This window comes from Pteropus medius, unplaced genomic scaffold (genome assembly GCF_902729225.1).
Source record: "Pteropus medius unplaced genomic scaffold, Ma_sr-lr_union100, whole genome shotgun sequence".
Lineage (NCBI taxonomy): Eukaryota > Metazoa > Chordata > Mammalia > Chiroptera > Pteropodidae > Pteropus > Pteropus medius.
Window position 1 is genome coordinate 3,019,661 of NW_024346065.1, and position 20,542 is coordinate 3,040,202.

Here is a 20,542-nt window from a genome sequence, read left to right on the forward strand (position 1 = left end):
GAGAATCTATGTTCTGGAAGTACCCCAGAGGATTCTGGTGCTTGTAGTCTGGGGGCCGCCCTTGGAGAAATATGGCTTAATTCCTGATCAGGCATGATTTCACAGGGTCTCTGCTCTGCAAAACGTACCCATGGCACTTACGGGAGGTGACTAGAAGGAAGTAAAGACTAGAGTGTGAGAGTACAGACTGAGGCACAAATATAAACCAGGTAGGTGTGGGCGTGGCCTTGGGCCTGGGGAGGCGGGTAGAGGAAGGGATGAGCTCAGGGACCAGCACAGTAGGGCTCTACATGGAAACAATGCTGAGACAGTGACTGGAGAGACATTTAAACCTTCTGCTGGGTCGGGTCTGGGGTGGGCCACCAAGCCAGACGGGAGCTGCTCCTTAATGCCATAATTCTGAGGAGGAGGCTCCTTCAGCTGCTCTTCAGAGGCAGCAGGGCATAGTGAATAAAAATCCCAGCTTTGGAATCACCCTGCCTGGGTGATTGTCACTTGTCCAGTCTCTCTGAATGAACTTGAGCAAGCTACATACTCCCTCTGTGCCTCCATTTTCCACCTGGAAAAAGGACAATCATAGCACCCACCTCAGAGGGTTATTGTGAAGATTAAATGAGGTAATACTTGCGGTATTTAACAGTCCTGGGAGCAGCGAGGGCTCAATGAACATGAATTGTCGTCTGTGCTCCCAGATGCTCCCATCTGCCTCACAGCCCATCTCCAAAGCTGTCGTCTGCAGAATCAGACCACAGGAATAATTTGGATAGCCTGCGAATGTCTTTATCTCACTGTTTCCAGAAAGCTTTTGGGTTTCACCGTTTTTTCCTCTGAAAGCTTTTGACACCCTGCAAGTGCCAGTTTGAAACAGGCTTACAACAGCATCCCTCTTCCTCACCAAGTGGCCCCACCTCACGGGACAGTTACAGCCCTTCCAGTGATACTGAAGGAACCACTCAACAGATGGGGGCCAGACCTTTGCAACTGAAAACCCCGGTTTTGAATTCCAAACCTCTGCCTGACGAAGACTGCGTGATCTACAAGGTGAGATAGGGAGTTCTGGGTTGAAATCAAAGGCTCCCGAGCAGATGGAGAAAGGAAATTCACATACGCGGAGGCCCAGACAGCACCCAGGTAATCCCCTGCACCTTCGCCACGTCGGCCATAAGGGCTTTTGTGCTGGTCTCAGCCTCTGAGTATTCTCTGCCTTGGTTTCCCCCTGCATGGTGGAGCCAGCATCCACAGGCGTGTTGTGGGCCATGATAAACTAACTCCTTTTACATGCTGTGCAATATTAGGACCAATATTAGCATTGGCTCTCTGTTCTAATGACCAGCTGTGAGGACCTAAGAGAATAAGAGTTGCTATAGCATTTTAAATAAAAGACCCTGATTTAGCAGAGTAACTTACGTTTCTCCAACCAGCTAATCACCCTTCTGGGCCCTCATCGACAGTGTGTTTCTAAAAGCTATCCTGCTGGCGAAACCGGTGTTTTTGTGCTCGTTTGGTATGTGGCGCAGACATCTCAAGGTGAGTATTCTTTACCCAAAGAAAAGTGAAAAACGAAGCAACACCTCTATAAGACAGAGACTCAAAAACCTCTGGGCATTTTCTAGGTGGAGATCGTTGCCTACACATCCAAACACTGACCATGTATCTCCCCAGTGAAGACCTTACTCCTGGGCTCCATGGAAGGACCTGGGTCCTACCAGCATTCCCAACAGGGCGCCAGGCAGCCAACCTCCCTCACCCTGCCAGCTCCCTGGCCAGCGTGAAGGCAGAGGCTGGGAGAAGAGCCACAGTATGCCTTGTTGACTCTGTCAAGTTCAGAGAGGGCTTCCCATTTGCCTTGGCCAAGGAGAAAAGTTCTTTATTTCCCCCAGCCTCTGGTCCTGCTTGTCCCAAGGCTGAGGGAACAGGTTGCCCCTCCCTTCTTTGACTACCACATTGCGACTTGCAGAGTTCAAGGAAAAGCCCCATCTAGAATGGAGCAGGATGGGTTTGCAATGAGCCTGTTTTATCTCCAGTGCATGCTCATGCTTCCCTTCCAGCTTAGCTCAGCCAAGCAGGCCATCCCAGTGACACTCCAGAGCTGGCTTTTTTTCTTTCTTTCTTTTTTCCCCTAAGTCGAGAGCCCGGTTATTTACCCAAAGAAAACAAGGAAGTGACAAGGTAACAGAGTACACATGTTGTGAAAATATGCAGGCTGAGGCTGAAGAAAAGAAAACATTCTTCCATAAGTAGCTGCCTTGTTAATTCATTTTTTTCTCCAGATTAGAACCAGCCATTTCTTGTGCTCCTTCAAGCACCTTCTGTGGTTTCCTGACAGCTGCCTGCAAGGGGTGAGATTTGGCTTGAAAAATGGGCCATCGGTCATGCTTCAGGGGGAAGGCAGAAACCAAAATTCCCAGATTGCTCAAATTCACTGCTCCCTTTCTAGATGGGACCGAAAGGAGGAGAGGTGGTAAGGGAGAGGATTGTATAAACTCTGAGGCGTCACCTGATTTTCCATAAGAAATGACAGCTCGGTAATGAACAGTCCTTGGGACGCGCTCTCTCTTACCTCCCCTGAAATCGTTTTCCAATCCCTGGCAAGCCTGTGCGCCGCAGCCTTGAGGAACTGCCACAGGCCGATTCTCAGCAATTAAAAATAATACTGGCCCTGATGGAGAACTCTTGGGTACCCCCTGCCCCCCACACACATGCACTCCCTTTCCATTATGTGCCAAAGATCACTTTCTCAAACCTGTTTCGGAACAGCTGGCTATGTCCGAGGAGCAGACTCCAGTCCTGCATACCTTGAGTGGACTGGGGAGAGACTGGGTTATTATTAGCATTTGTTCTGGCTGGTGTTTGGGGCAGAAGAGGGGTGATCTGCATCTTTTTGGAAAGTTTTACCATAATCGGCTTGGAGCCCAATTTGTCTTCACTGGATCCTTTAAACCTCGTGGTTGACAAAGAATGGCAGAGAAAGCCTGCAGAGGCTCACTATAGCCAGTTTCTCTCTGGTATAAATCTTCGTGCTTTTCATTTTTTCTTTCCTCAGTGTTCTCAGGCTCCTTTTCGGCCTGTGGGTGTTGGCCCACAACTTGGCCAGGCTCCTTTCAGGAGAGGTCACACCACAGAGGCCCAGACAGCCCCTGTTAGCATTGCTGTGGTACTTTCTGTTAACGAGAGGCCTCTCTAGCTGGGCACTTTGTCCCAGTGTGGGGCAGGCCTGTGAGAAAGAGTGTGATGTGATCCCCTTTTCCAGAGCAGAAGCCGGTGCAGGCCTGGGGGTAGGGGGGCGGGGAGCTCAGGTTGGAGGAGGTTCCCCACTCCTTACTTATGGCCACAGAGTTCATCAGCTCTCCACCACCAGCACCCAGTACCCTTAACCTCAGGATGGATGGAAACCCTACTGTCCCTCCACATGGCTTGCTATCACCACAAGGCACCTTCCTAAGAACCCAGGAGAGGGATGGACTTCGGGTATGGAATGGTCTTGATTTGGTTGGGTTGAAGTTGAGGTGGAAAATCTTGATATTAAGGTGGATTATGGGTCTGAGGATAAGATTTGGTCTCCAATTGAGAGAGCTGGTGAGCAGGAGGCACTTTCAATCAGAGCCCAAGGCCTAGTTGGTCGAGGGAAATTCAGAGCACTAGTGTTAGGGGCAGGGGCTGGGAAAGGCCAGTCATGCCCCCTAGTGAGCGTCCCTAATGTGGGCCACCAGTTTCCCACTGGGTGAACACAGCCTCACCCCACCCTGGGCCAGGCTCCAACCTCTGGCCGTAGGTGAAAGACTATTTCCGATGATTGTGTTCAGATATTTTACATCCAGTGCATGAAAACACAATAGTGACAGGAAAAATCCACTCCCCCTTGGCCCCCTACACATACGTACAATACAAAGGTGGTCCCATCTCTCACTATGAGGAGGTCAAAGCACCCTTTTCTCATTTCAGTCCTTGATGTGGGTCCAAGGGAAGCAGTGCCTTTGAACTCTGCCGCATCCACAGCAGGCCCAGCTGCGAGGGTGTGGACGAGGAGCCAGACAGGATGTGCTGCCTTATCAGGGGCCAATCTCAGGACCTCCTGTGAGGGCCAAGCTTCCTCCAGCAAAAGGTGACTTAGAGCCATTTGTTCAACCCTCCGAGGAGGCTGAGGAGGGTCCAGGGGCAGCTGAGATCTGAATCTGTCAGAGCCAGGGCTTTCCGTTTGGGAATTTCTGTACAGAATCTTGAGAGCAAACCTCACTGTGTTCTAGTCCCAGGCAAGTGTCTCCCTTGAACAAAGCCCTTCACTTTCTTACCTCTCCATTTCAGCCATCTTTAAAATGCCTCTAAGCAGCGAATAATGGTGCAGAGGAACGACCGCTAAACCCTTGGTGATGAACAGCTGGCAGGGAATGAATTCTGTTGACATTCAGTTTTAAGAACCAGCCTTTAGGCTTCTATGAGTGCTGCTGAAAAGTTTTTCTCTGGTTTCTGGGTAAGTCTCGTCCTCAGATTCCTCAGACCCCTGCCTTGTATTACCAGCATCTGAGATTTGGAGAACTGGACAGCTTTGATTGGTCATGAAGACCAGCATCCCTACTGATAGAGGATGTTCCATCATGACCATCCTGGGGTTTAAATTCTTCCAGGATAGGGTACACACTACTTTGTAAAGACATCTGAGCCAACGTTTGAAAGTTTTCTTCCTCAGGAAGTTCTTATGTTGAGAACTGCCACTCTGTGACTTTGATCCATTGACCCAGTTTTACAGTAATTCCCAAGAGCTGGACAGCAACGTAGCCAGGTTCCAATAACAGGCAGAGCAGACGTGTAAAAAAAGCTGACCCCTTCTCCCCCGACCCCTACTTCTCTTTACATCGCATACCTGATCATTAATGTGTTGATTACAAATTAGACAAATTGACTCTTGGTTTCACCCTAATGTATTTTCATGATGGGCTTAACATCTTCGTGTCAATATTGTCTTTTGAGATATTGCTGAAAAGTTGCTATTTTTGGAGAATGTGCTCAGAGGAAGCAACTGCTCCCCTGTGTGTCTCAGTCCATCATGTTATCCCAGTGCAACTGGAGCATGTGTCTGGAGCTTGTTTTCCTTGGGGTGTTTCTCCTAACCCATCCTTCCCTAGCACTGCTGTGGCCACAAGCCACTCTTGCTGAGAGAGGTGTGTCTGTTTGCATCCCTTGGGTATGTTGGGTGGAAAATTCGGGAACTACTTTTCTAGGACAAGGTAAGCTTACTCCCTCTTCTTGGTGCCAACTCGTTACATTTCCCTGGTTTTCGTCACCCTTCTCTCCTGGATTCTCCAGGTTATGCAGTTCGAGGACTCACTTTTCTCTATAGCTGATGAGAAACTAACTACAGGGCTTTTTACTAGAATGTTAGCTCTGAGAGGACAGGGATTTTGTCTATTTTCTTTGCTGCTCTACCCTCAGGGTCTATTGGTTGAATGACTGACTAGTTGCCAAGATGCTGAAAACCACATCTTTATCTCTTATACTCTGTACTGAAAATTCAGAGAATAGACAAGAAAGTGAGCTTGGGCCATTGTCCACAGAACTGTCTTATCTATCACCCTTGTTAAATATTAGGAAAACAATAGTAAGGCCAAATTTCAAACATCAAGTAAGCAGCCCTTCAAGCCTGAGTGCTCCTTGTCTCACATGCCCTGTTAGGCCAGTTTCACTCATCATGTGATCTTGACCCATTTGTAGAAAGCTCATACTTATGGAACACTGTAGGGTCTCACCCACTGCTGTCAGATCGACCATGCTCTTCTGCAGCTCTGTGTATAGTCATGAGATCATAGCATACACCTACTGCACTGGGCGAAATTCCTGGTGCCTTGATGACTGGGAGAATGTTCTAGTCTCTCTGCTCTAATCTCTCATTAAACCCCACTACTATAGCTCCTATTTTTATACTACCACTTCTCAGCTCTAAAGCCCATAAAGTCTTCTCATGTTCTTCAAAATCAAGTCCCAAATTCTCTGCTTGGCTTTCAAAATTTTTCATCATCTGGCCCCACCTTGCTTATCCAACCTAATTTCTCATTACCCTTCAATATACACTCCCTTTTGCCACCTATGGTAAGGCCACATTATTTATTGGCTTCCCTGTGTCTTCCTTTTTTAGTATGCTTATTTTTGTTAATATCCCAACTAGGCTCATACTTTTTTATTTTTTTTACTTAAATAGACTTTCTTTTTTAAGAGCAGTTTTAGATTTATAGCAAAATCAAGCAGAAAGTACAGAAATGTCCTGTACACCCCCTGTCTTCATACATGCACAGTCTCTTCCACTATCAACATCCCCTCCCACAGTGGTACATCTCTTACAGTCAATGAACCTACCCTGACACATCATTGTCACCCAAAGTCCATCATTTACATTAGGGCTCATTCTTAGTGTTGTACATTCTATGGGTTTTGATAAATGTGTAATGATAGGTATCCACCATTATAGTATACAAAAGTTTCACTGCCCTAAAAATCCTCTGTGTTCTGCATACCTTTTCTTTATCATTCTATTTTCTACCCCATGGATTGTCATTATGGATAGTGCAAGTTCTGCTTTCTTCACAAAGCTTTCCCAGTGGCTATAGTCCACACAAATCTCTCCTTTCCCAGGGCTCCTGCTGCACCCGCTCTTGACTGTGCCATCTCCATATTAGCTATCTCTCTGTAACTAGAGTAAGCATCTAGGACTTGGATTCTCCTATAGTAGCTGGCCATGGTAGGAGTTCCATGAGTAGAGCCATTATATAACTTAGCTCCAGGGGCTTCGTTCACATGTTAATGGGAACCCTGGAGATATGCAGTGCCATAGCCCTGTTCACAAGTCCTTTGTGATTGAACCACAGTCTAGGACCTGAAAAAGAAGCAATTTTCCTTATCATGATTCAGTTCAATCTTCAGGTGATTATTCAGGTGTTAACCACCGAGGATTCCGAAACGAATTAAACAGCGGTCCTATCCTCAAAGGAATCAGTCTTGTGACAGAAAAGTTAAAAAAACAGATCACTATAATACAATGTGAACGCTACTAAGATATGAATACATATAAATAATATAGCACTTGATACGTAGTGTGAAGAATCAGCAGGAACTTGCCCCGTAGGTGACTGGGTGGAGGGCATTCCAGGAGGAAAGGACAACATTGGAAAAATGAAAGTCCACGGCATGGAGACTTACAAGTGGTACAATTTCTTTCCTGATGATAAAATTGGAAGCCTAGTGGTTAAATGATTGTCTGATGTCTCCAAGTAAACCTACACCAGATCACTGGCCCAGTGGGACTGTGTGCTCTCTCTGTTACTGCTCCTGGAGTCAGAAATGAAAGAATAGAGCTCTATCCTGCTTAGCTATCTCTTATTCTTCTGAAGGTTGGGTGGAATAAGGCCTAGAGCCCCTGCGTATTTTTTTCATTTACACTTTCCTCTGGTGCTTTGTGCACGATGGGGTGTATATTCCAGCAGTGGCCTTGGATCCTCCAGAGCCCTCCCGGGACAGCCCCAGGAATGGGCAGCAGTTCTCCACAGGCTTTCTGTGGAAGCTCGCATCGTCTTAGCCTAACTCATAAATTTCTTCTTCTTCTTCTTCCTTTTCTTCTTCCTCCACTCTTTTTCTTTCTCATCTTCTGATATTTTGGATATCAGAAGTCTGGTTAATCAGCTGCAAGCCAGTGCGGGCAAAAATAGAGCAGTTTCTGCCCCATGCATGGCTTCTTCTCCCCAGCCCAATTGTTAGGTGGTTAGTCATTGGCCACCATGACAAAGTTTGGACATGACTTGGCTTTCGCAATGCACAGCCCGGTCCCAGAGTGTGAAAAGAGCCTTGGGGTCTGGCTGGATGAAAGGCCTGAGGCCCAGCCTTGTGATTCTGGGCACCTCTAATTTCCCCTTTCTCTGTTTCTGCTGTGCGTCATCAGCGGGAGTTTGTTTAAGGCTTCTAGGGCTAGTCTTTGTTTCACCTGGGAAAGTCCCTGCAGGGAGGGCTAAGATCTCCCTGGAGGAATGGGCTGGAGGCCTGACCTCTGTCACCTGAATTGTTTGCACGAAGAAGTCCCTATAGGGGTTAGGAGGGTGATCAATTGGCAACTTAAGGAGTAAAGACCTCTCTCTCCCTTTCCTCCCTCTGCTTATTGTGCTTGGAAGGGCAGTGGGGTCAGGGGCAGCAAACTGAAGGGCCAACTAGCCATGCCGTGAAAGGAGCTCGTTTTGTGTTTCAGTAATGAGCACTCTCTTTCTCCCCTTGGATGCACTCAGATTTCACAAGTTACAGGGAACCTGTCAACTGCTGTTTTCATTGTGTGGGGCTCACAGGGAACTTGGATATAGGGCAAGCTCTTTGAAAGAAAGCAGGGGAAAGAAAGTCTTGAATAGATGCAATGTGCTGTCATATGCAGATCACAGCCCTAGTTGCCATGGGACACCTCTGCCCGCCCAGAGGGCAAGATGCAGAAGGTCCTGTATTGAGTGGCTGCCTCCTTGGAGATAGGAATGCCACTGCCTAAAGGACGCAGCCAGCAGCCAGCTCTGCCGTGGGCGCTCAGGTTTGCCACGGGGCCCAGCCTGGCAGCAGCCTGAATCCTGGCAGCCTCCGCCCCCCACTGGCTATTCACTTGGAAGCCCCTCACCCAAGAGCCGAGGGAACATGACAGGTATTCTCAGAAAAGTGAAAAGAGGCAGGTAGAAAGGGGCTCTTTCTGAACCAGCAGGCCTCTGCTCACAGAAGGGCTACCAGACTCCGTGGTGGGGAACTGGGGCCTGAGGTTAAAGACAGGTTTTCACCTTCTTTGTTTGTCATGCCCTCTGAGAACACTTGGCAATAACATTCCTTTCCTGATGGGTTCATTTTGTAACTGACAGACATTGTTTTCTTTCCCCTGTTTACCTAAAGTGGCCCAGTGTAATAGGATAGGCGGTGCCAACAAGAGGGAAGAATGAGCCTGCTCCGATAGCCTCTGGGTCCCCATACCCAGGTCTCCCTGCCCTGTAGCTCCTTGTTCTGCATCCGGAGGGCTGTTCTGCCTGGAGCAGAGGTAAGGGCAGGATCTGTGGGGGAGCCTGAGATTAGGAGAGGGCCCCGAACTAAGACTCTCTCCAACAGGTCCTTCGACGGCAGGTAAGAAGGTATGGGATCAAACAAGGCCGTGAGAAACTTGTCCTTTGTGTAGGACGGGCCAGGGTAGCCAGGGCCAAAGGCATCTGGAAGAGTGCATGGTAGGACCTTAAAGAAACCAGGGGAGTCACTAAGAAAAATATGTTTCCAGCAACTGTGTAATGAACACTCTTCTCTATTTAAAAGGGTAAACGCTTGGCCCTGTCATCCAGGAGTCTGAGTCTGGGGGCTGTGGCTGAGCAGGGAGGTGGGACCTGTGCCCTTGGCAGCTTGTTGTCACTGTCTGACTCTCTTGTTTTCAGCTCCACGCCCACTTTTACCACAGCTAAGTTTCTCCCTATGAGGATTGCCAAGATAAATACTTAAGTCAAGAACTCTGCCCTCAAAGAGGCTTCAAATCTAGTGAGAGGGTAGCTTTTGCATATATGAAGCTTTCCGTTGAGACACGTGGCCCACGCCCTAATGGGAGAAGCCCTGGGACATTCAGAGGACTTGGGCTAGAGGACTGGAGAGTCCTGGAGATTCAAACACAAAAAATATCTCTCACTACTTCATGTTTGTGTTCGCTTTCCAGTTTGCAAAGCAATCACATGTATGTCATTTCTTCTCAACGTCACACCAACTGCAGGCGGTTTGTAAGCCTGAAAGCTCTGTGAAAACATAAAACATAATGACCTTTCGAGAAGGAATCTCCAACATTGGCAGAAGTGAGAAGCAGGGACAATGAAGCAGTGGCAAGTTTCTCTGACTGGTTGGAGCACAGGACAGGTGACATTGTGACCTAAGACTAGAAAACCAGGCTGAGGGCCCCACATGCTGCCGCACCAAACTTGACCCTGAAGAATAGAGAGAGAGTTTGGATGGGTAGTGTGTTCATTTTCTATTGCTGCTGTATTACATTGCCACAAACTTAGTGGCTTAAGCAATATAAATTTATTACCTTACAGTGCTGGAGATCAGAAGTCTGGCATGGGTGTTACTGAGCTAAGATCAAGGTGGTATTCCTCCCTGGAGGCTTCAGGAGAGAATCCATGTCCTTCCCTTTTCTTGCTTCTAGAAGCCGCACACGTTCCTTGGATTGCGGCCCCATCGTCCATCTGCAAAGGCAGCAATGGAGGGTTGAGTCCTCACATCTCATCACTCTGACCTCCTCTTCCACCACTCTTCCATTTTCAAAGCCCCTTGTGATTACATCGGGCCCACCCAGATAATCCAGGACAACATGCCTATTTTAAAGACAGCAATTAGCAACTTTAACTCCCCTTTGCCTTGTAAGGTAACATTATCATAGGTTCCAGAGATTAGGACATGGACATTCTTGAGGGGCCACTATTCTGCCTACCAGATACGGTTAGTAGGTTAATTGTTGGTGGTCAGTTTTTAGTTGTTTGGTTGATTGGTTGTTGTTTGACTGTTTTTGAGACACCCGCTCAGGTCCTCATCCCAGAGCCAGATAATCAAGTTCATTAGAAGGGCAAAGCAAGAGGGAACAGTCTCTAAGGGGACGAAGGAGCTGCTGGAGGCAGACACGGGAAGCGAACATTGATCTTATCTCATTGCATATCAGAATAAATGTATAAAGCACAATCCCAAGAACTAGAAAACATGCCATTCTGGAGAAGTTTATTAACCCGCACACCCCCTGAGGCCCCAATGCATAGCTTGTTCATATTCCATACAAAAACTTGGCCTCAGGTCCTTGGTTTCTGTCCCATATCTTCTGGCTTAGAAGTAGGGATGTTTGTAATCAATTTTTAAATGTCTGGTCAACCTTTTGAAATATTATCTCTAGCCCAAATATACTAGTGGGCTCTGCTAAGTATCTAGTGGTCCCCTGGAGTCTTTCAACCCTACAGTGGGTTTAAGTCTTTCTCCCACATCAGCACCAACCCTGCCTCATCGGCCCTGCCCAGCTGCCTCCCAGACTTCACTTCTTGAAAGCTGGACTGTCGGCAGCTACCCTGCTTCCTGCCTTGTTGGAAGCTGAAGCATGCTCTTCAGGAAGTCCATCAAAACCCTTGAAATAAAATGGGGCATTGGTCACGTGGTCTTGAGCTGCCCCCGAAACTGGGCAGTTCCTCAGTTGGACCTCTTGTGGAGCCCCTTCTTTGTGCTCTGCCCAGGACCCAACTCCTTATTTCCCAGCTTTTTTGCCTGGGGCTCCTGATTTCAGTCAGCCACCAGATAACTCCTGGGGTGCCCCACTATCCACCTGCAGACTATCACCTGGTTTCTGGAGCTGCGCTGTCCGCTCAACTTTGACCTGCTGCTTGTCCTGATCTCTCAATGAGTCCTGGCTTCCATAAACCACCTTCAAATTGGTGACTTCAATATTGATACCCCTTTGCCCCTGTAGACCTGGGCTTCACATCTCAAAACTGCCTATGCTTTACTAGCAGCATTAGCAGCAGCATAATAATAGCTAATGTCGGAGCTCTTACTGCGTATCAGGCACTGTGCATATATTACCTCATTTAATACTTACAACAATGCTGAGAAGAATCCTGTGAAGAATGAGTACTAGTCCATTTTGCAGGTTAGGAGACAGAGCACAGAGATTAAATAGCTTGCCCAAGGTGATATAGGTTGTGTGTGACGGAGTCAGTATTCAAACCCAGGCCGTGAAGCACCATCATACCTCAGATCACGTCCCCTTTCTGCACAGGACTGTGCGTGAGTCTTGGGCTGGTGAAACAGGAATGTGTTACGGAAACTGCCTTTGGTTTGAGATCCCTGCAGTAGCAGGTTCTTGGCCCAGGTCTCCATCACTGTTCTCCAACAGAATAGTTTGGTTTTGATTTTTTTCATGGCTGGTGGCAAGGCAGCACCTGTGGTAAGGTAAGTCAATTCCAGAGCTCCTCAGAGAGGAGTGAGAGCCTGTCAATTTTTTTGGCCAGAATTTTTGTCTCAAGATTCTGGGTGTGGAGGGATCAGAGAAACAGATCAAGGAGTAAAAGAGGCGGTTGGGTGAGTGAAGTCTTCTCATCCAAACCCGCTCGTAGGTTAGAGAAAAGGAAAATGTGTCTGTGGCTGGTTTTCTGATTGTCTTATTATGTTGTGTTATGTTGGAACTCATTGCTAATGGAAGCGAAAGCAAAGAAAGCAAAAGTGAATAAAGTAAAATTCCCCCCATGGACAGTGTGACACGGTGGCCTTCACAGAGCTTTCAGTATGTTCCAGCCCTCCTATGCATGAACGGCTATACAATTAGATAAAAACAAACAAGCTCAGCTTCATATCTGAGTCCCAGGTCCTAAATGCCTTTTGATAACCTCTCTCCTTAAAGGATGCAATTTGTAGCGGAAGGGCATTGATAACGAACTTCCGAGGCCATGTTGGAAGGAGTAGGTCACAAGATCATGGGGACCAAAATCCAGAGAGTTAAGGGAAGATGGTCTGGATTTAGACATCATGCCCCAACCCATTTGCCTTCCAACACATGGCAGATCGAGGGGTGACAGGAGGAAAAAGGAGAGGAGAGTGCATTTGAAGGTTATCTAACATTCATGTTTCATCCTACCTAGCTCTTGGGAAGTATCTGGGGTATTCAGTGATCGGGGTCGTAGGCTTGGCTTCTCTCCAGTGAGACCACCACCACTTTCCCTTTGCACACATGGCATCACTCACCTTGAAAATTCAAGGGTCTGAAAACAAGTCACTTCAGAGCCTCCCATGTGAGGAACTAGCCCCCGGTCTTCTGTTTCAAGACCTTTGTCCAGCTGTTTGCAAACCGCCAAGCTCCTCCTCAACCCCCATTCGGCTACCACCCACAGAGATATAGTTCCAGACTGGGCTGGAGAAAGGACCTCTTAACTTGGCACTTGAGCTTCTCAAACAATGAACCAAAGCAGCTCAGAGATTTCTTTTATTCCTGGAGCATAGGACTTAAGCAGGTCCACTAGATCAAAGGCGGAGCACGGGCCTGGGCTCCTCTTTGACCGAGTCCTGGGAGCCAGTCTGGGGCTTTGTGTTTGAAGGTAGTATTGCCAGATTTTGCAAATAAAAATAGAGAACAGAATAACAGTGAATAATTTTTTAGTATAAGTATGTTCCATAAAATATTTGGGACATGCTTATGCTAAAAAACATTATTTTTTATTTGTCTGTATTCTATCGGGCAACCCTCTTTGCACCATTCCTAAATACACCAGCAACTCTCAGGTCAGAGCAACCACTCACCATTCCCATCCTGAGGCCTCTGCTGGCCCCATTACCCCAGGACAGAACAAGGCCTGGGCTCCAGAACTCTCTCATTCCCCCTTTTGATTTATCCCCTCTCCTTCTACAGTCTCCTCAGTGTTCTGGAAGGTGGTGACATGGACACCTTATGGATGGTTCTGGACGTGGTGGAAGCCATGTTCAGAAGGCCCCGCTGCTTTTCTCTCAGGGATCAAACCCCATCCCAGCATATGACCTTGGAATACTTAGCACTCTGCTCTTCAGTTTTCATCTGCAAATGGGGACTCTTGTCAGGATGAAATAAGTTAATATATGGGACGCGCTTAGAATAGTGGCCGGCATGGAAAGGCACTGTTATATGTGTGGGTTGTTTTCCATCCCTGCTGCTCCCTCAATCAATTCTGCTGATTTTGTTCTTAAGTTCTCGCCCTCTTCAGCCCTCTTGAGCCCTCTGCATCCCCAAACACACACCTCTTACTGTCTTTTCTCATGGTATCCATTAGGGTACGCTCTCACGTTTCTTCCCCGTTTTTGATATCTCTGCTTCCTTTTCATGGCTATCTGCCTCTCTTGGTCCCATCTAACCAGGCCTATTTCCACAAAATTCTTCCTAAGTATGGCTCTGTGCTCATCTCTGTATCTTTTTCCCTGGGACTTATTAAGTAACATGAGAATGCCAAGAGCATCTAGCCTTGGATATGCACAGACTATTTCTACAAGGGATGCAAACAACTACATTTCGTGGTCATCTCTGGAGAAGGGCTTAGAAAGGTGAGGGAGCTTCTGCTCTTCATTTTCTACTCTTCTAGGATATTCAATCTTTTTCATGAGCATTAATTATTTTTGCAATAGTAATTGCAGTGACAATGTGGTTTTTGAAGGAGGAGGGATGGATCACTTCCGACTGGGCGCTCGAGCCATCTTCATCCAGTACTCTGCGTTTAGATGAGAGTCGGGGGAAAATACAGAGTATAACATACAGTTTGAGCAAAGGCACAGAGTTGAGACCCAGGACTGACTGAGAGGCTTTGGCACCATTAAAGAAATTTTAGGCCTTACTGGTGGAGGCAGAAGATACGGGGGCAAGCAGTGTTTTGGCAAGCCAAGATCTTCTGGGTTCCCTCAAGATCACCTAGGGGCCCACTCTGCCTCCCCGTATGGTAGGTCCCGCACACCCACGCAGGATCACAAGCCTCATGAGTGATCAAAGCCAGAGGGATACACTTGGGAGAGTGTAGGGCTCTCTGCTGGCCTGGACTTGATGTTGCTGTGCCTCCTGGCTGCAGGAGGGGAATGATTTGTGTCCCTTGGGTTTGCCCATCAGGTTTATCAGCAGGAGATGAACTCTTCAGAGACTAGATCACCCTTGGCAATCATGTAAGTTGGAGGACAGGCTGCAAAATGGGCTCAGAAATATGCACCTGCCCCCTAACATTTGGGGGTCCAGACAAGACCACAGTGGAGGCCAGTTTCTATATGTCTAAATATTTGAAAGTTAGAAATCAAGCTAACAAACTATTAAATATAACATGTTCTCTCTTCTTACCTTGATAAATAGACCTTCATGATATCCTGAAGGCCAAGTTTGAATTTAGAATTGGTGGACTCCTCAGAGTTCCACACTGGAACATAGTGGCCTAAGAAGAACCAGCCCAGGGCTGGCTTTACACCCAGTTCCCTCTGGCACTAGACAGGGTCTTGAGCACACATATGTGGACACTCAGCCCATATGTCCAAGATCCATGTCCACACCCCCCAAAAACTGCCTTTTGGTCACCCTTAAGGCTCATGGGTACCTACCCTGTAACACTGTCTACCCTTGTTGGCAGGATACACTTGGGTTAGAGGCCTACAATGCCCAAGGGTTAAGCTCAGGGTATTGGGCAGGGAAATCCAGCAGCAAGGTCCAGCAGCAGGACATGGTGGGCATGGCGCTTTAACCTATGGACACCTGGCCCATGTCCGCTGGAGGAGAGCCAGAGTAGACCCCTAACATGTGGGCCAGTGCCTAGTGGGAGTGGGGGTAGCCAATGAAAACGAGAAGGAGGAGCTTCGGAGGCTTCCTAGAAGAGTCCTCAGGATGCCCAGGCTCCTCCCTGTCCGAACTGGGCGTCTGCCCTTACACCTCGTGCCTCAGGGTCATTCAGGTATCACTGTCTCATATTCCTGACACAGTGGGGCACATGTTTTCCTCCTCTCACACTTCCTGACTCTAATCCCCACCAGCCTGTGCCAGTTGGCTGGGCTCCTTGGCAGAAAGGTGGCAAAGGACGTTTCTGTGGAGAACCAGAACCCAAAGCCTCCTTAGAACCATAAGAGCCAATGACCAAGGGTCCTGACCTCCAGTTACCTAGTTTCTTCTCACTGCTCACTGCCGGCGTGCTGGTGGGAGTCACTCAAAGCAGGATCATCACCTTCAAAGAAGCAGGTGCTATCACACTGCCTACTGTGGCAGGGCCCGGCTCCTCCTGCTGCCAATCCCTCTAATCCTTTTCATTTTCACTTTGGAAGCCTAGATGGCATTTTAGCAAGTGTCCCCTCCAGCTTTCCCAGGGGCTGACTGGCAAGAAGCTGCCGGCAGGAGACTGGTGGACCACAGCTGGAGGGGGTCTGAGTAACCTAGTGGAGTGTCTAGGTTGGAGCCCAGCTTTAACAAAGGGTAGAGCAAGAGAAAAACAGACTGGAGGCAGAAGAGCAGGGAGTGTTAGGGACAGGGTGACTTGCCCAAAATAAGACCCTAAACTCCAAGTGAATTCCTCGATTCAGAATCAGCCAGAATAGGGCAGAGAAAACATTCTTCTTTTCTCCTTTCGTCTCTGGTTGCCTGCTCACTGCAAGGAAGAAAAATAGAATAATGAGCCACGTCGGAGAGTGTCACCCGAGCAGCTCCGGAAGGACGTGGGCAGACACTTGGCTGGGCGGCTGACTTTCTCTGTTTCTGGTAGAGATTTTATAAATACTCAGGGAGTTTGATCTGAGGCTGGTGGTGGGGAGGCAAGGGGAGCAGCAAAGGGGGGCAGATAACTCAGCCCACGGGGGTTCTTAGACCTCTCCAAGGCCTGCTTTTCATTAGCATCACCAAGGCAACTGCTTATCTGCTGCAGATCCCATCACGCCCTGCAAAGCATCCACAGCACGTTACGCTTTTCCTTTAATAGTGAATCTGCTGCCATCAGCTTTCCTCCAAACACCCTCCCCTCAGCCCCGTTACCTCCTAGCCTGTGGAAAAGAAGATAATTAAGTGGAGAAGAGCTATGATCCCAGCTCTCTAAGACTGGTGTGGAGAGGCAGAGCTGCAATCGTCCTGTTCCAAGGACAGTGATTTGCCAAGGACTGTTGGAGGCTGGGTGGGAAGCAGCCCCATTCAACCCGTGTACGGCAGCACACCAGTTCCAGTTCCTCCTCCGTTTTGCACACCCTGCCTTGACTCTTGTCTCCTCCCTGTCTGACCCGACCTTTCCCCTCCACATACACCTTTATTCTTGACCCAGGCAAACATTTGCAGAGTTCCCAAGGAATGACCTCGCCAGTCCTCTGTTGATAAGTTCCAGATGCCCACTGAAGTGCACCCCATGTGTGTCTCTGGTTTGCACCAAGGTGTCCAGTGGGTTCTACAAGGGTGTCAGGGGAGGTGGAGGCTGATGAGGGAACAAAGGGAGACACATTTGCAAGGCAATGTGTGAGAGTGGATGAATCAACCCAAAGAGGTGATGGTTTCATTTTGGAGAAAAGACATCCAGGGGCCAGGTGGGAATGTGCACCCAGAGCCTATCCGTGCGCATAGGAGGCCCTCAGTAATGTCTGTGGAAAGAATGAGAAAGAAGGAGCCTCTCGAGAGGGCTGCAGAAGCTGGGTTTTCTGGGATGTCTTTCTAGCCTGCCTTTGTGCTCCTGAGCAAACCTGAACCCCAGACTCACCCAACCTCTTCTTTTGATAGATGCAGGTCACCCAAGGCCTCCTGGAAAATCTGTACTTAGAGCCCTCAAGCCAGCCCAGGGAGCTGCAAATAAAAAACCAGAGAAGACCCTCTCTAGCTACACAGGAGCAGAACTGGTACCCCAAGCCACGAGGGCTTATATGAAAGCAGCACTTGCCTGCTTGCCTTTTGTTCCTTTCTCCATCAAGATTTGCCATGGAGGAGCAAACCCCAAGCTCCTCTGTTGGTCTGAGCAGGAAATGCCTGTCGACTCATGGGCGAGTAGAGGGTTAGGTGGGGCGGGGGTGGAGATTTCATCACACTAATTCCCCTAAGATACAGAACCTTACCCTGGCCACAGAGAAGCCACCATCCGTCCTGTGTGCCTCACTGGCACAGGCCACTGACAGACTTTCTTACCCCAAACCAATGTTGGGGTTTGTAACTCTCAGCCAAGTAACGGGGAGGAATGAGACAATGAATAATTAGGTGCGTAACATAGCTGACTGGGCTACACGAGTGGTTTTTTTGGTCCTTTCTAGTGGCAAAGCCATATTAAAGAGGCAGAGAAGTGCAGGCCCCAATGGCACAGATAAGCGTGGGTGAAGGATCCTCGCACCTCAGAGTATGGTCCTAGGGCCTGTAGTGTGGCCATCATCCGTTAGCTGGTTACAGATGCAGAATCTCAGGCCTCTTCTGAATCAGAGGATGTGTTTTAACAAGATAACAAGCTGATTGGAGGCACGTTAGGAACTGAGATGCCCTGGAGCACAGGAAGGAACATGCATATGGGTGCTTCCATGCCCAACCTCCTGGATTCTAATTCCAGCTCTGTCACTCAGTAATTGTGACATTAGGTAAGTTAAGCACCCTCTATGAGCCTGTTTCCTCACCTTTAAAGCAGAGGTGATGGTACCTATCATAAAGAGTTGACATGAGGCAGAGGCCTGGCACCAGCAGGTTCCAACCCTAGAAAATGCTAGCAGCGCAGAGTTGATCGCCCAGGGAACATTCATATCCCATGCTTCCCCAGATCAGCTGCCCAAGAGATGAGATTTTGGCCAGCCCTCTTGCTAGTTCACTTTTGTATTTTCTGGGAGCACTTATAGACGCCTGACTATGAACACTGAAGGCTTTCATCTCTGGTTACTGCCCATATGAAATAAGGATCCTGACTGCCCTTGTGGGAGGATGGATAGCTGTGGGAATTGGGTAAATGTGGACAGGCAGAGCCAGGTCATGAGGAAGAGGAGACGCAGCATCTGACTTTGGTAATGGAGCCTTATAAACAGCACACTGACCATTTCTCACAATCAGATAGTATAAAAACTGAAGTTTCTTTCTTCCTTCCTTCCTTCCTTTCTTTCTTTCTTTCTTTCTTTCTTTCAACAACAACAACAACGCGCAACAACAGCGCCAACAACAACCTCTCCTTCCCGCCAGCTGTCAGCTGGCCTTCGCCGGCTATTCCTTCCTTCATTCTTCAGCTATTCCTTCCATTCGCCGCTCTTTCGCCGCTCTTTCTTTCTTTCGCCCTCTCCTTCCTTCCTTCCTTCCTTCCTTCGCCGCCTTCAGCTATTCCTTCCTTCTTCATTCAGCGCCTTCCTTCCTTCATTCCTTCCTTCCTTCGCCGTTCCTTTCTTTCTTTCTTTCTCTTTCGCGCGTCTTTCGCGTGCGCTTTCTTTCTTTCTTTCTTTCTTCTTTCTTACCATCTCTGTGTTTTCTTGAGAGACGATAGGATTCCGTCCTCACGGGGGTGGGGTACTAAGCCACTTCCTTTTGTTTTGTATTGGTGCATTCTGTACCTATAGTTCCCTCTGCTTTCCCTGGCTAATGTAACAGAATGCTGAGATGGACAAGCCACAGGGGCCTGCTGGGACCTCGAGGTCTCCATGAATGCAGGGTCTCATTTTGCAAAACTGCTTTCCCAGCGGTGTTTGGCTGAAGCTGCTTTTCAAATTAGTTTTGGGAAAAAGAGGGACAGCCCCTGGGTATTCCTTGGAATGTGCTGGCTGGTGACCTGGCCAGCTGGACGAGTCATTTAACCTTGCTAAGCTTCAGATTCCTCCTAGAATGACAGTGCTAATACGAGAACCTCCCCAAAGATGCCATGCAAGTCTCTACCGATTCCGGGGACAATGGGATTGCTGGAGAACTAAATGAGGCGATACTTACAAGGAAGTTGGTACAGAGAGATGTGTATGATCAATACATATGAGCTGCTGCTCCTGTGGTTGTTAGAAGAGGTGGGCCTTGGATAGTTGACCTAGGTGGAAAATAACAAATAAGAGAGTGGCCTCCATTTGCAAACAGAAAGCCCAGCCTCCCCCATCCTGTGCAGGTCAGCGACTGACCCTCCCCTCCCCCATCTTCATTTTTTGTTTCCTTAGCTGCTGGAGTTGAGACATGTGGCTCACCAGGCTATTCCAGTGAGTTTAAAGCTTTAAATAAATACATACTCAAGATTGCTGTCACATCCCTGCCCCCATGACCACTACAGGCCCCTCCTAATCTGGGAACATCTTTCCCTCCCCTCCTGTTCACTTCCTCTCCTGCTGGAAGCCAGGCCCAGGCTGAGCCCTCGAGAAGGTATGTCCTCCGCACGTAAGCTGGTCCCAGGGGCCCTGCACAGGGCGGACCAGGCTCGTCCTGATCCAGCACAGACTCTCCTCTTCCTGGGTTTGTTAGAAGCCTGACCAGGCCCCTAGTCTTATGACTTCAACAGATGTTTCTGCTTAAGCAGCCCTGGCATCTTTATGGCCTGTTTTTTCCATTCTTGCTTCTCTTCCTCTGTCCCAGCAGCCCTGAACGCAATTTGGACTTCATTTTCTTTCTAATGATTACAAGGATAGAAAGACCTTTTTTTTCCTTTTCCTTTTTCTCCCTTTTTTTCCTTAGCTCTTCAAGTCACACATGCATACACACACATTCCACATGCATTCAGATCTGTGTGTGTGGTGTGTATTCGTTAATGTTGCACCGACATTTATTTTCACTTCAGATTTAGTCTTATTTCAAAGCCTTCCTCCCGGCCTCCACCTACATCTCACGTTCACCCCCTGCTTGTCCCCACACAAGTCACCCCCAGGCAACCGATTGGCGTGTCCTCCCTGATGCTGATTCTGAAAACTCATACTGGCCTTGGCCTCCTGCCTGTCCCTCCAGGAGACATGAAGAGCCTCGATCTCTGTCAGCCTCTGTGGTTTAGGAAAGTTTTCAGCTGATTGATGAGACTGCGATTGCCACGCATCTCTGCAAACTGCCCGGCCAGCCAGTCTGCCCAGGCTCAGGTGGGGCCAAATTGACAGGTGTTAAAAAAAATGGAACCAGTTT

General features: G+C 48.4%; 1 long non-coding RNA gene across 2 annotated transcripts; it reads right to left on the reverse strand.

The window, feature by feature from the left end:
• Window positions 1-7,594: 7,594 nt before the first annotated feature.
• LOC120612779 (uncharacterized) lies at window positions 7,595-20,272 on the reverse strand. Of its 2 annotated transcripts, XR_005655530.1 has the most exons (5): window positions 19,385-20,272; window positions 17,211-17,293; window positions 15,644-16,124; window positions 10,055-10,211; window positions 7,595-9,764 (listed from the first exon to the last, which is right to left on the reverse strand). It is a non-coding gene; the product is annotated as an uncharacterized LOC120612779 (long non-coding RNA). The 2 variants fall into 2 exon arrangements; XR_005655531.1 differs by lacking the exon at window positions 17,211-17,293.
• Window positions 20,273-20,542: the final 270 nt, after the last annotated feature.